Source organism: Gallus gallus, chromosome 4 (assembly GCF_016699485.2).
Source record: "Gallus gallus isolate bGalGal1 chromosome 4, bGalGal1.mat.broiler.GRCg7b, whole genome shotgun sequence".
Classification (NCBI taxonomy): Eukaryota; Metazoa; Chordata; class Aves; order Galliformes; family Phasianidae; genus Gallus; species Gallus gallus.
This window is the reverse complement of record NC_052535.1, coordinates 20,548,061-20,561,221: the sequence shown is the minus strand read 5'-3', so window position 1 is coordinate 20,561,221 and position 13,161 is coordinate 20,548,061. Positions and strand designations below refer to the sequence as shown.

The 13,161-nt window shown below is 37.9% G+C and overlaps 2 long non-coding RNA genes across 3 annotated transcripts in view; one reads left to right on the top strand and one right to left on the bottom strand.

The window, feature by feature from the left end:
- LOC107053206 overlaps positions 1-13,161 on the bottom strand; it is a 105,733-nt gene that overhangs the window by 41,749 nt on the left and 50,823 nt on the right. The gene's annotated exons all lie outside the window — the stretch shown is intronic.
- LOC107053207 lies at positions 3,183-4,875 on the top strand. The gene is made up of 2 exons (XR_005859556.2): positions 3,183-3,264; positions 4,255-4,875. It is a non-coding gene; the product is annotated as an uncharacterized LOC107053207 (long non-coding RNA).

The following is a 13,161-nucleotide window of genomic DNA, read 5'->3' as shown; positions in this document are numbered from 1 at the left end:
TCTGTACCTTAGACTCTTCAATCCATTTAACAACAATTACGTAGCTGTCTCCACAGTTACCTTGTGATCCCTCTATTAACCCACATCATCCTTCTGCTATTTGTACAGAAACAATTATCATTAGTGGCTTTGTATAGTAGAGCCTACTTTATCCCATGCTTATTTCCCTTGCCTCTGGGCTGTATCATTTTAGACTGCAATATTTCCCTTCTCATATTTGCCTTACATTTGTTTACAAATGTAAGATCTCAAATTATACATACTGTGATCATGTAAGCCATAATAGAGAAGAAGGGATCACAAAGAGAACTTACTTAGCAGCTGAATAATCTGATTTGTTGGCATTACCTTGGTGCATTCATTATGTCCTAAAGCACAGGAGATAATAAAATAAAGAGACAACTACATCCACTGACACAAAACTCATTAGCAAAAAGAATTTCCAGGACCAATTATTAAGCATTGCCCAAACATGCATTAAATTCCACAATTCCACTGTTAAATTTGTGTTTTATGAGAGCTGAAGTGGTTCAGGACAGGCCTCATACATAGCATACTTAGTCACATCTTTTGTATTAATTACTTTTGCCATCTCTTAACTTACTTGCATGATGTTGCATAGCAACAGATTATTTGGTTCTTTTCATTTTTAAATAGATAAAAGTAGTATAATCTCTAATATTTATGACTTAACAGCCTTTCATCTGATGATTTTGTATATATTAAGTACAGAATAAAATGATTTTTCAGACATCTATATATCTGTTTTTTCTAAACAAATGTTCCTCAGCAGATTTGCAATGTACTTTGTGAAGTAGAAGGACTAAGCATTAGATAACCATGGCTGAACCACATTAAACAGATTTCAGGTGGGACCAAATCACTGAGTGCATAAGTCTAGTGCAGTTTTTGTACTATACATCAATTTCTTCTTATTCCTGTGTGCAGCTGAAGGCATAATTTTTTAAAGATGAACTCTGCTCTTAAGGCTTTTCCCTAGGTGTTTCAGTTTATGCTATATCACTCATTGTTTCCCTACACAATAACAAACTTAAAAAAATCTCTCACCTTCCTGGATTCTTCATTATCCATTATTATTTTCAATTAACAGATTTCAAGAACCATTACCAGCAAATTCCTTTGGATACACATTCAGCAGCCAAATACTACAGTTCTAATGCACTCCAGGTGCAATGGGCACTCTACAAAATGGAAAGCAAAGGACACTTTAAAAACAAACACCACTACTCCTTGCTATGTACAGTCTCACTCTAAGTAGTTAGAGTTGCAGCTCCAACAGAAAGACCAGTCCTGAGCAAGACTGCACAGGTAGCTAGGCTTCAGGAGGGAAGGGGACACGTGAGCAAATTGAGTGTAGAGATCACAGAGCTTACTTAAATTTAACAGTTAGCTTTATTAGCAGTAGCCAAATTCTTATTTTATATCTTATGGAATTCTAAAAACACAAATTTAGGCTTTTCCTTCTATTACTTTTCTTTCCAGAAAAATGTAACCTTGCAGGTTGTTGGAAATGGCATATAGAATCACAGAGTCATTTGCATTCTAAAACATTAAGATCATCAGCTCCAACCATTGCCTAATACTACAAGTCTACTGCTAAATCATGACTCTTAGCACAATATTCACACATCTCTTAAAACACTTCCAGGCATGGGACTCCACTACTTCCCTGGGCAGCCCATCCAAATGCTTGATCACCTTTTCTGTGGAGACTTTCTTCCTGATACCCACTCCTAACCTCCTCTGGTACAACCTGAGGCTGTTGTAACAATATACAGAAGTAGAGCCTACCTTATAAGCCTCTACCGTCTTGCAGATTCATCTCCTTGACTATATACACTGGTTCTGGTAATAGGTCTACACTGTAGAATGTACTGTAGAACGGTACATTCTTAAACTGATGATGCCAAGCTGTGAAATGCGGTCAACACACATGAGAGACAGGATGCCATCCAGAAAGGCATAAACAGGTTCAAGCAGTGGGCCCAGGAGAATCATAGGTGGTTCAATAAATCCAAGTGCAAGGTCTTACACCTGGGTCACAGCAGTCCCTTCAAGTTGGGAGATGAAAGGATTGAGCACAGCCCTGCCAAAAAGGACTTGAGGCTTCTGGTAAATGGTAAGCTGGACACAAGCCTCACAGCCCAGTAAGCCAACCATATATTGGCCTGCATCCAAAGAAGTGTGGCCAGCAGGTCAAGGGAGGTGATCCTGCCCCTCTGCTCTTTGCTGGTGAGACCTCACCTGAAGTACTGCATCCAGATGTGGACTACTCAGTGCAGGAGAGATGTGGACCTGTTAGAGTCCACCCAGAAGAGGGCCACAAAATGATCCCTTTAATGGTTCCATTCCAACCCAAATGATCCTATGATTGTATGAACTGACAAAAATAGACAGGGGGATAATAAATGATGAACCCGTGCTTTATTCAAAATATCAATGACAGACTTTCTAAATTAAGATACTGAGTCTTTAAGAAGTGCTCGTAGCTGATACCATTTAAAAAGCTGTCCTTTTTTCCACTCTCTTTTCTGAAACAAAATCTTAAAAAAAAAAATCAATTTTGAAAATCATATTAACAATTTCAGAACTGCTGTGAAACGTCCAATACAATTTAGTTTTGGTAAACTAAATTTAAAAAAAATACTCCATTTTTCAACTTGATTGAGTGAAAAAGATTCATCATGTAAAGAAAACAAATGAGCCCAGAGTTGCATGGCAGCCTGATAACAAATTCCCCTTCATACTTGCAGTCTGTATTCTTGTTTATACTTTTTTTTTTAATAAATCTTTTTGATGCAGGGCACCTCCCCCTCCTATAAGCTTCCTTCTCTGCTTTGCTTCCCATCATTGTTACTCTTACATTCTCTCTGGGGATTTTCTCCAACTTCACTACCAAGTTTGCTGAATGTAAAAAGTTGTCTTCAGTTTTCTTCTACTGCACAGTCCTTACAATGCCCTGTCATGGTTTTATGATTTTTGGTTACCAGTATTCCACATCACAACATCATGCAGTGTACGGGGAGTTAAAGAGCAAATGCTTTAGTTCCGGGTACGTGCCTGGAAGAGAAGAAGAACTATGTTCCCCAAGAGCCTTTTCGAGTACTGTTATCATTCCTGCTCAAGGGAACAGATATAAGGGCACAGGTCATCTGACTTGTCCCTCTTCTCGTCTCACTGTGTTCCCTGCCGGATCGACTCACCTCTGCTGCGCCCAACTGCACGCAAGGCTTCAGTATTAGTGTAAGGCCTTTGGCTCTCGGACAATCTTTCTCTCAATTATTGGTTTTTGTTTTTTTTTTTTTATATTGTATTATAATGTGTTATCTTACATTCTGATATTATATTTAGTAAATTAGTTTTTTTCTCCTCGGATCGTTGCCACCATTTTTAGTTATTTTGGGGTCCCCTGTTTCCCTTCCTGGAGGTGCAGATTTTGCGAAATCCCTCCTCCTTGCTAGTCATGGAACCGGGCCGGACCAGCCCTTAAACCGTTGACATGACCTTTTACTTCTTGATGTTTCCATGCCTAAAAACTGAATTTAGTGTATAGTCTCCATCAGGTGAGTCAGTTTCCACAGTCAGGTTGAGCACTGTGTATAAAACGCTCCAGAAGAGAAGGCATGAGGAGTAATTGAAAATAAAAAGCATGAAATAAAAATAGGGAAGGACTGGATTGTGCAAGAATACTTAGTTTAAAGTTTTACTACTGCGCTGGTAGACTTTGGATAGTTTGTTATCAGCAGGTGAACACCATTTTTAAATGAATGCTGGCAGAGCACTGGAATTAATGAGGGGCTGAGAGGACAGCTGTACATCAATCATTGACAAAGTATAAAAAAAATAGCTGGCACAGCAATAGAAAAGAAGATATTATTGTACTGTCTACCAAGAAAAAAGCAACCCAGCTTCAGAGTTATGCTCCTGTATTGATCAGCCATTCTGCTGGTCAGTTATGTAAAGCCTGCTTCCAGCTGTATCTTTCACCCGAGGAAGTTTCTCCAAGTGCTTCTCTCAGGAACCCACACCAATACACATGTATTTATCTATACTGTCATGCTGGTGAAAAATAGACTAGCTAGTCAAAGCAGTTCAAGGAGGGCTCAGTGCAGATTAAGAACTAGGCTTGAATTTTGCTGTCTGCTGCTTCCTGAACAGTTCGCATTTATGTTTCAGACTTTCAACATTCATATACTGTAGCAGTTTACATTTTTGTTGTTATTTCCTTATCAGGTGATACCAGTGGAGACTCAGACTGCAGTAACATGCAAAAATCAAAACTTCAAAAGAAGGAGGAAATCGAACTGATGTGTTTCTTGGCGAGGTACATGAACATTTTTCCAACAGAAGTGACGTGTCTCACAGGAGCTTTCAGTATATGTTACAGCGTAATCTGTATCAAACTGAACATACAGTTTCCCCTGTTACAAACAACTTCTTAAACAGAACTCAAGGCTCAGCTCTTCAGAACATGCTAGGCACCTTCTTCTGTCTCATGGGATCTGATTCTACCTTACAGGCATCACAGACCTCCAGGAAAATCTGTGCCCTTCCAAGACACCATCTAACCACAAAGGTACTGATCAGGTACTGACCACTATGCCCCACAGCTTGTGCTACCTTGAGACTTAGAAGCGCAAAGGAAAGCAGCGCATCTTTCACCTTGTGCATGGCCTTAAGACTAACCCTGGTACTGCATTCTTATGTAACTTTAGACAGTATCCTTTATACACAAATGTAGTTGTAAAGTCTTGATCCTCCATGCACAGACACACACCTTAGTTTTGGCATTTCTTAATTCTGAGTTCCTGATGTACAAAAGATCTGGCATTATATACAGACTGTTTATTTTTCTGTTTGTTTGTTTTTTGTTTGTTGTTTTAAATATAAATTACCTTGGTGTCCTGCAGGTTACTTTAAGCAGAAAAATCCTCTGTTCCCATAAGGGGAAGAAGGAACAAGACTCTTAGTATTTGTGGTGACAGAACAAGGGGGAATGGCTTCAACCTTAAAGAGGGTAGATTTAGGTTGGACTTGAGGAAAAACAAACCCTTTCACAGTGAGGGTGTCAAGGCACTGAAACAGGCTGCCTAGAGATGCTGATTCCCATCCCTGGAGATGAAACTGCATCAGACCCTAGGCAACCTGATCTAGCTGTGCAAGTCCCAGGGGAGCTGGACTAGATGACCTTTAAAGGTCCCTTCCAACTCTAAGGGTTCTACGATTCTATAAAACCTATCAGAGCAGTTCTTTAGGCTATAATATTTGCTCCAGTACCTTTAGGATGAATGGTAAGCAATCAAGTCATTATTTTGGCTATTGTTCCTATAGGATATGATGCTCATTTAATGGCACAACATTACAACTGCTTGGATTTCTGTGTACTTACCTATATTACCAGCAGAGCTGAAGTAAGCATACATCAATAGCTAGATTATAATACTTGGATGTATCCAATATTTGTCAAATGATATTGATACAGTTCTACACTTGTGAGATTGAGCTATGGAATCTCAAGTTGTCACATTATACAAAATCATTTACATAGAGAGAAAATAACTGCAGCAAAATCAGAACAACTATATGTATCCCCATAAAATTGGAACTAGGTTTCACATTTCTACAAAACCAAAATCCAAATCTTTCAAGCTTAAATTTTTGTCAGTGTAAAAATATTTTCCTTCCCTCTAAGAAGTGAGGGAAAGCATTTAAGTTTCCTAGGAACTTAACCACCCGGTTGGACAGATCTCCTCCAAACAAACGTGTCTCACTTGACTTTTCTGATGGTGAATGAAGATGAACAGTTCTGGTACAGTATTGTGCCCTGCTCCCTCTGGATAATCCTAATTTTAAGACAGATTACAAAGCAGAAAATACTTATTATGACCCCTGCCATCCTCTGTGCTCCCTTTTTTTTTTTTTTTTTCTTTTTTGCCAGCAACATGTCAGCACAACTACACTACATCTTCTATCAGAAACCCAGTTTCTTCCTGCAGATTCTATTTTTATATTTCTTAGATGGAAAAGAGCTTTCTTTTTCCCCATTTGTTCTGATTCTGTGAGATCTACTTAATGTGATGCTAACAAGGGAAGATGCAAAACTTAGCCATTTATGTATTTGTTTCAGTTCAAATAAATGAAGGCGTTCCTTTCCAGTGACCTCACACATCTAAACTAAGTATTTACTCAGACTTGTAGTTACATACTGAGCTCGAAGAGCTGTTTGGATAAGAAACCTAACATTTGTCAGACACTGTAGTAAAGTGTTCTTTCTACTGCAGCTCTTTAGGGTCACACCAGAAATAAACATGAAATATTTTTAACACTCATATGTTTATCCAAAATAGTTTACTATGTATACTGCCTATTTTCTAATAGCATGATTGCAGATGATAATTATGAAAGAAATATTTGAAATTTTCAAAAAAGTGCTATTATTGTGAAATGCATTATGTGCCTACTAATGCCTGAAGCATACTTTGAAGAAGAAAACTGTAAAATAGGAAGGAATAAAGTAAAGTAAAAAACTACAATAAATGCTAATTCACAGGGGTTCTAAAAATATAGCAATAAGAAAAAATAAAAAATGGGGCCAATTTTGATCTTATTTTTTAAAAAGTAATTATTTCTAAATGAGCTCCACTGTTCAAAATAGTCCAAAGAATATGCAATATCCAGTCTGGAACAAGGCAAAATTCTCAAAAAAGAAAAAAAAAAAATAGTCAGCTGTTTAGGAATATTTAGGATGCCCATGTTACCTGATCTAAAGCGAGATCTGTAGTCTGCTTTTTCCATTAACTCCATCAGACAAGCAATTTAAAGTATATATTTATCTTACTTTTCAGTTAAAGTCAAAGATTGTCAAAGAAAAATTAGAATTTTATGTAGGCTTTACAGAGAAGTTCCAGAGAAATTCTGAGGTTTTTTCCTGAGAAGGAATCTTTTCAGAGCTTAACAACAGAAAATATTCAGTACCTTCCAGATTCATGTTTTGCTAATCCTTGATAAAAACCAGATAGAGCTAAAAATTGAGAGAAGAAAGAATTACTGTTCTATTTCCTTAATATGCTGCATTTAATATTGTCTCATACAACTTGGCAGAGAGAGAGGTTCTTTGCTGCAGCTGCATTTACAAAGTTCAGTGGCTCTGCATTAATATCTACCAAGGGTAATCAGCTGGCTGCTGTTGCAGTCACCAGCCTTGATGATGTTTTTAAACATAATTGCCAGTGCCATCACAGTCACCAAACAAACAAAAAAAAATCCCACCACAAATCTGGAAAAATGAAAATCAACAATAGTTACAGAATCGTATAGATCTACAAAAGACTTACCGGGGAGTTCTAAACTCATTATGCAAGTATTTTTCAAATATTTACAGGGCCACAGAGTTCAGCATATTTCTTAAAAACAGAAAACATACAGTAAGTCATGGCAAATCTGCAGTTTGGCAGCACAGAGGCTGAAATAATAACTTTTCCTACTTGGATGTACCTGAAAGTAAAAACCAGAAGTAGGTGCTACCATAGACCATGTGCTCATTGTAGTGATAATGCAGCTTCCCCTACTTCCTGAGTCCAAGGAAAACCAAATTTCACTGCTGGCAGAAATTCCTCTATCAGGTGTATGCATGTCTGCTGTGTTCAGAGAGAGCTCAATTGTAAAGAAACTGGCTTGCCTTTTGCAGCTAGCACTGAGAAAAGCACATAACTTAATTCTTTTTGAACTCTTACAGCAGCTTGTGCTGCTCTGCCTCTCATGGGAATCCATCTGCTTCTGTCCTGTATTGACAGAAAACTTGGAGTCGCCAGCTCCTACTGCTTGCACACACTCATATCCACTTTTACTGGTGCAATAATTGATCTAAAGGGAAAAATCAATGCATTGCTCATAGAGACACAGAGAAGAGTGCAGCAGCCCAGAAAAAATTGGAATATAATGCACAGAGAAGGTTCAGAGGATGGATGGCAAGGTACTAGTGTTCTGAAGTCTAATACATAGATTTACTTTATTCTCCATTGTGCATATTTTTTTACAGTGATTCAGACTGCACAGACTAAGGTGTAGGACATTATGAATACTTGATATTTGCAAAGAATTTAAAAAACAAAAAAATGCACTTTAAGAGATTACAGAAACAAATAGATTGCTTGACACAGTGCACAAAAAAAAAAAAAAAAAAAAAAAGCCCCATCCAAAACTAATAAGAGTTATTTATTGGCTTTCTCAGAGCACTTGTTTGTATTTCTAGTGTCATCAAGGATGACATTCATTCATTATAAATCCCAAACATACTCAATATCTTACAAAGACAGGTAAAGCAAAAAGGGTGAAAAATAAAAGATAAAAATCACGTTTAGGTCCTCGGATCATATCTCAGGGACTTCCTTCACATTGTGGCACTTAGCTGTAAAGGCACCACAATCCTATTTGACTGAACCCCCTGTTTAGTGGGACGTTTGTATTTGCATCTGCTTCCAGCAAGCAGAATCCCAGCGTGGGATACAAACACTTCTCCTCTCCTGACCTTCCCCCCCCCCCTTTTTTTTTTTTTGTCACCCACCCCCGCTCTGCTGGGGCTCACACAGGAGAGGCGAGATCCAACTCAAAATGGCACCACTCATTTATTCACAAAACAGTTTGAATTCACTTGAGTAAAGACTGCTTCCACCTGTTTAGGAATGCTAGTGTCCCCTGGCTGCATGAGGTGTGGTCGTTTGCCACCATCAAACAGATATTCCACTAAGCTCTAAATAAATCATTAGCCCACAGCCAGATAAAATACACCACACAGTAATTTCAGGTGAAGCCTTTCCACACAACTGATCCCGTTTCATGGGGGCATACGTACTGAATCATATCCAAGCTTATGAACAGGATTAATACATACAGCTTCATACAGGATCTTGACTGACTTTTTTAGTTTCAGTCACTAAGGGACATTTTGGTCTTTGAAGGACAATTTGCCAATGACTTTTGGAATAATGGCTCAAATATGAAATCCCACAGGAAAGGCATCTTTTAACTGACTCACTTCCCCGCCCAACAAAGCAATCAGTCAATAGTCGAACAAGATGAGGGTTATCCATATTTCTAAGTGAGAGGGAAACTAGACCTGCTCACTTTGAAACTAGCAGGAAATATTGTGTTTATTGTACAATAGGAACTTCAGGAGCCACAGTACTTTCATTCTTATTGCACTCCTATAGATGTATTTGTAGGATTTTATCTTTTTTATTTAGAAAGCAGTAAAGCTTTCTCAATAAAAGCAGGGTTCTTACGACCATAACCAGGGGGCACTGCACAGTGCAGGCTGAATCCTGCGCCACTCATCCTCTCAGATCTGGGGATATGAGCATGTCAGGATAAGGAGAGAGTACAGAGAATTTATGTTAACTCTTCTTTAGCATTAAGTTTTGCATTTGTGTCACTGATTGCTACTAGTGTTGTGTTGAAAACTCTAAAAACATCTTTCAAGGGGCAGAGTTTACAGGCTTTGGCCCTGTATGGAAGGCAACTGCTTGCTTACTATTGGAACAGTGTCAGGGTAGGTCTGCAACAGATACACAGTATTTCAGATATCTTCAGTAATTGTTTAAGTTCACTCATTGGCATTTGTCCTTCCCTGCTCAATAGCTACTAGAGAGCCATTTTCTGACCTGGTTAGAAACAACTAGAATGAAAAAATCTGCTTGTTAGTTTTCTTATTGTCTCAGCTCTCGCAGGGTTCAATATTTATATTTTAATTATAAAAGAAAAAAACATCAATACATCTTGGTGAATATTCAAGCGTTTCTGGTTTCAGCTGTTCTCAGAGAACTCTTCCCCACCATAAGAAAGGATATAATAGCTTCTGATTTTAACTGAAAAGAAGTAAAAGATGTCATAAATAACATTATACTGACATATAATTTTAAGCAACTTAGAAAAAAAAGCAAGCTCTTCATCATCTTTCTAGAAATACTTTGGCCCATGTAACTAATAAATATACCCTAACTGGAGAGTAGGTTGCTTCATTACAGCATTTTTGTGTCAGACTATATCAGGATTTTCCTTTGAAGTATCTTTCATAAATGGACTTACATCAGTTTGAGCTAATCCTTACATACCATGCTATGCTTACTGCGCTCTGGAGGCAAAATTGAAATATCCAACTTCATACTGATATGGAATCACCGCCTACTAATCTCATCCTTGTAGAGGGAGTCATTCCACTGATTTATTCAAATAAAAGAATATAAAAGAAAACACAGAAAGGTCCATTAGCATTCCACCATACCACATCAGTTTAACCTGTATATCCCTCACCTCTCAAAAAGTGCTGGTTAAGAAGATGCCTGAAAGTATGACATATCATTTACAATTTTATGTTCACTGTATTCTCCAAACTTAGTTCTCTGCATCACTCCTATTTTCTGAACTATTTGAAATTAGTTCTATTTTTGAACATAATGGGACTGAGTGACAAAAGAGAATAAGAGGAGAAGATAAAAAACAAAACCACAACTACACTAACACAACAACAAAAATTAAACATGTTCTGCTCAACAGCACAAAGAGTAGGCAATTTCTAGGAGCTTTTGCCAGGAGGTAATGTATATCATCTCCAAAGAGTGTGAGGTATGGGGGGGGGGGGGGGGGGGGGGGGGGAGGGGAGGGGCTGAGAAGGGTGTGATCCAAAGAGTTAGGTATTAGATTCCTGAAAGATTATAGGAGTTATCTAGGGTTAATAAAAATGAACAAAAGGAAGGAGAAAACATTGCCTGTAATGAAATCTATTGATCATGAAACTGCCTCCAAAGGGAGTGGTGTTTGCCTTCTGAAAACGCAACCAAACCAAGCACTAAAGACCAGCTTGTAAAAGGACATAGCTGTACTAACAGAGAGAGGGACATGACCTAGGGATAGTTTTAGCTTTCTGATTTGATTTTTTTTTTTTTTTAATGTGTGGTGTGGTATTTAAGTATGAATATAAACTGCAAGAAACGTTTGTACCTGCCACTACACAAATGTCAGCATCATTCTCTGCAGCTGCCAACTGGTTTTATGGTTTGAATGAACAAGCTACCCATCCTATCAGCCAGATGGTTGTAATAGATGCAGACAAATTCGGTGTTCAACATGTATTTGACTACATTGAAATGAGACTTGTAGACAGTTGCATTTTACAGTGAGTACCCTATAGCACTGAGCTTCAGATTCCCATATATGAAATTGCCATAGTTTTTTTAAACCAGCCATGGAAATTACTTATAGAAATAATCAAGTCCTCATTGATTAGAAGATATTTAGTTTCTACATCCATCCAAACCGAACAGGATTTTATTCCACTATACTCATAAAAGTTTCATCCACAGAATTATCCATTTACTTTCAGAAGAAAATCACTTCTTGGCCCTATTGGGAAGTACCAAAGAGTAATTCTGTACGGTACAACACAACTGTGTGGGTTTCTTTACTATAATTTCCATGTAGGAAGCCAAAGCATGCACAGTGCTGTTTGAAAAACTAACAGCTTTCAAGGGAGAAACTGCAATAATTCCATTTCATCCCTGCTTCTACCCTCTACCCCAACAAGATATTTTAAGTTAACCTGATTATTCACCCAAAACATAAATTTGGAGGTTTCTCAACAAAGACTTCTTAGAACTTCAGTAGCCACATGACCTACTCTGGAACCAGGAAGAGCATGTTATACAAAACAGATAGAAGAAAGCGATACCTGTGTTATTATTGTTTTGATAGGGCAATCAATGGGGTTAAGAAGCACTCAGGTCTCAGTCAAAATTGATCACAGGCAGAAAAAAGAAGAAAATAATCTGAAATGCATGTGGTCTCAAGAGGGCTTCCCTAAGTGGTAGCTCATAGAAAAACTACAGGCCTAAATCCTTTCCTAATATACCCATGGTGACTTAATAAAGAAACAGATTCAGCTGAACAATCTTGATAATTCCCATTTTGCTGTGTGTTTGGTTACACTAAACCAGTGTCATCCTTTCTGGCTGCCTTTCTGCATAAGGGCCTGAGGGAGCTCTCCTTCTCCACCGCAAAACACATACGTATTGCATTATTAGTTTGCATCTCACACTTAACATTAGTGGTCTGCTAAACCAACGTGGAAAAAAGATTTGGTTCTGGAATGGGATTTAGGTTTTCCACATTTCAGCCACAGAAATTGTGATGATTTGCTAGCAGAACCTCAGAAATGAAGTCTTGTCTAATTGAAACATTTGGTATGAGGACATAATGTACTTCTGTAGACTGCTAGAATGCAGTTTAAAGAAACACCCCTGGCCTTGTTTCTGAATAACGGCTGACCTTGTGGATTTGCCATGACTGTTCCATGGCCTGTCAAAGCCGAGAGAGCTAGTAGAATTTTTGCATATTGATCAGAAAAATGAGGTAGTGAAACACTTTATCTGAAACTCTACACTTACAAGCTTAATGCACCAGAGCAGCTGTTTGAATAAAGAGACAGCAAAAAAAGGTGATGTTACAAATAATTGAGAATCTGTAATTGTCTCAAAGAAAAAATAAAACAAATACCATTCATAATTTCTGTACTGCCAGACAATTAACCCTAAAGAGGATGCTTACACCTACCCTTAATAAAGCTTCACTTAACATCCACAGAGAACTCAATCAGTAACAAAATGGGAGTTCCATCTAACTGGACTTACTGCCTTCCAGTCACTCAGTAACTTTCTACAAATATTGTATAGCACTTTGGGGGATTAGGGCCAAAGAAATCATAAAAGGCATGAACTGTGCAACTATGAAGCATTCTGATCTGTTATTAGAGCTTTAATCATAACAGGTCACCATTACATTTCTTTGGAAGTGCAGATCTGATGATATTACAGTACTTCACTGATTCTGGCTGTTTGCTGGAGATAGAATTGAAAGCCTTGGAGAGAGCTGGATTGAACTAAGACCATACAAAATAATATTTAAAGGAGTTGAGGTATTTTCATATCTTGGTTATTTGCACAGTATTAATTATTACTAAGCGTAGCTATTTAATACACTGTCTGAATAGAACTTTGTTGCAGGGGTTCATCAGTCAACTTGTAGTGAATTTATATCTGAAGGGGATGTGCACTTCTACCAAACATTGTTTTCCCAAAAAGTAAAAGTCTC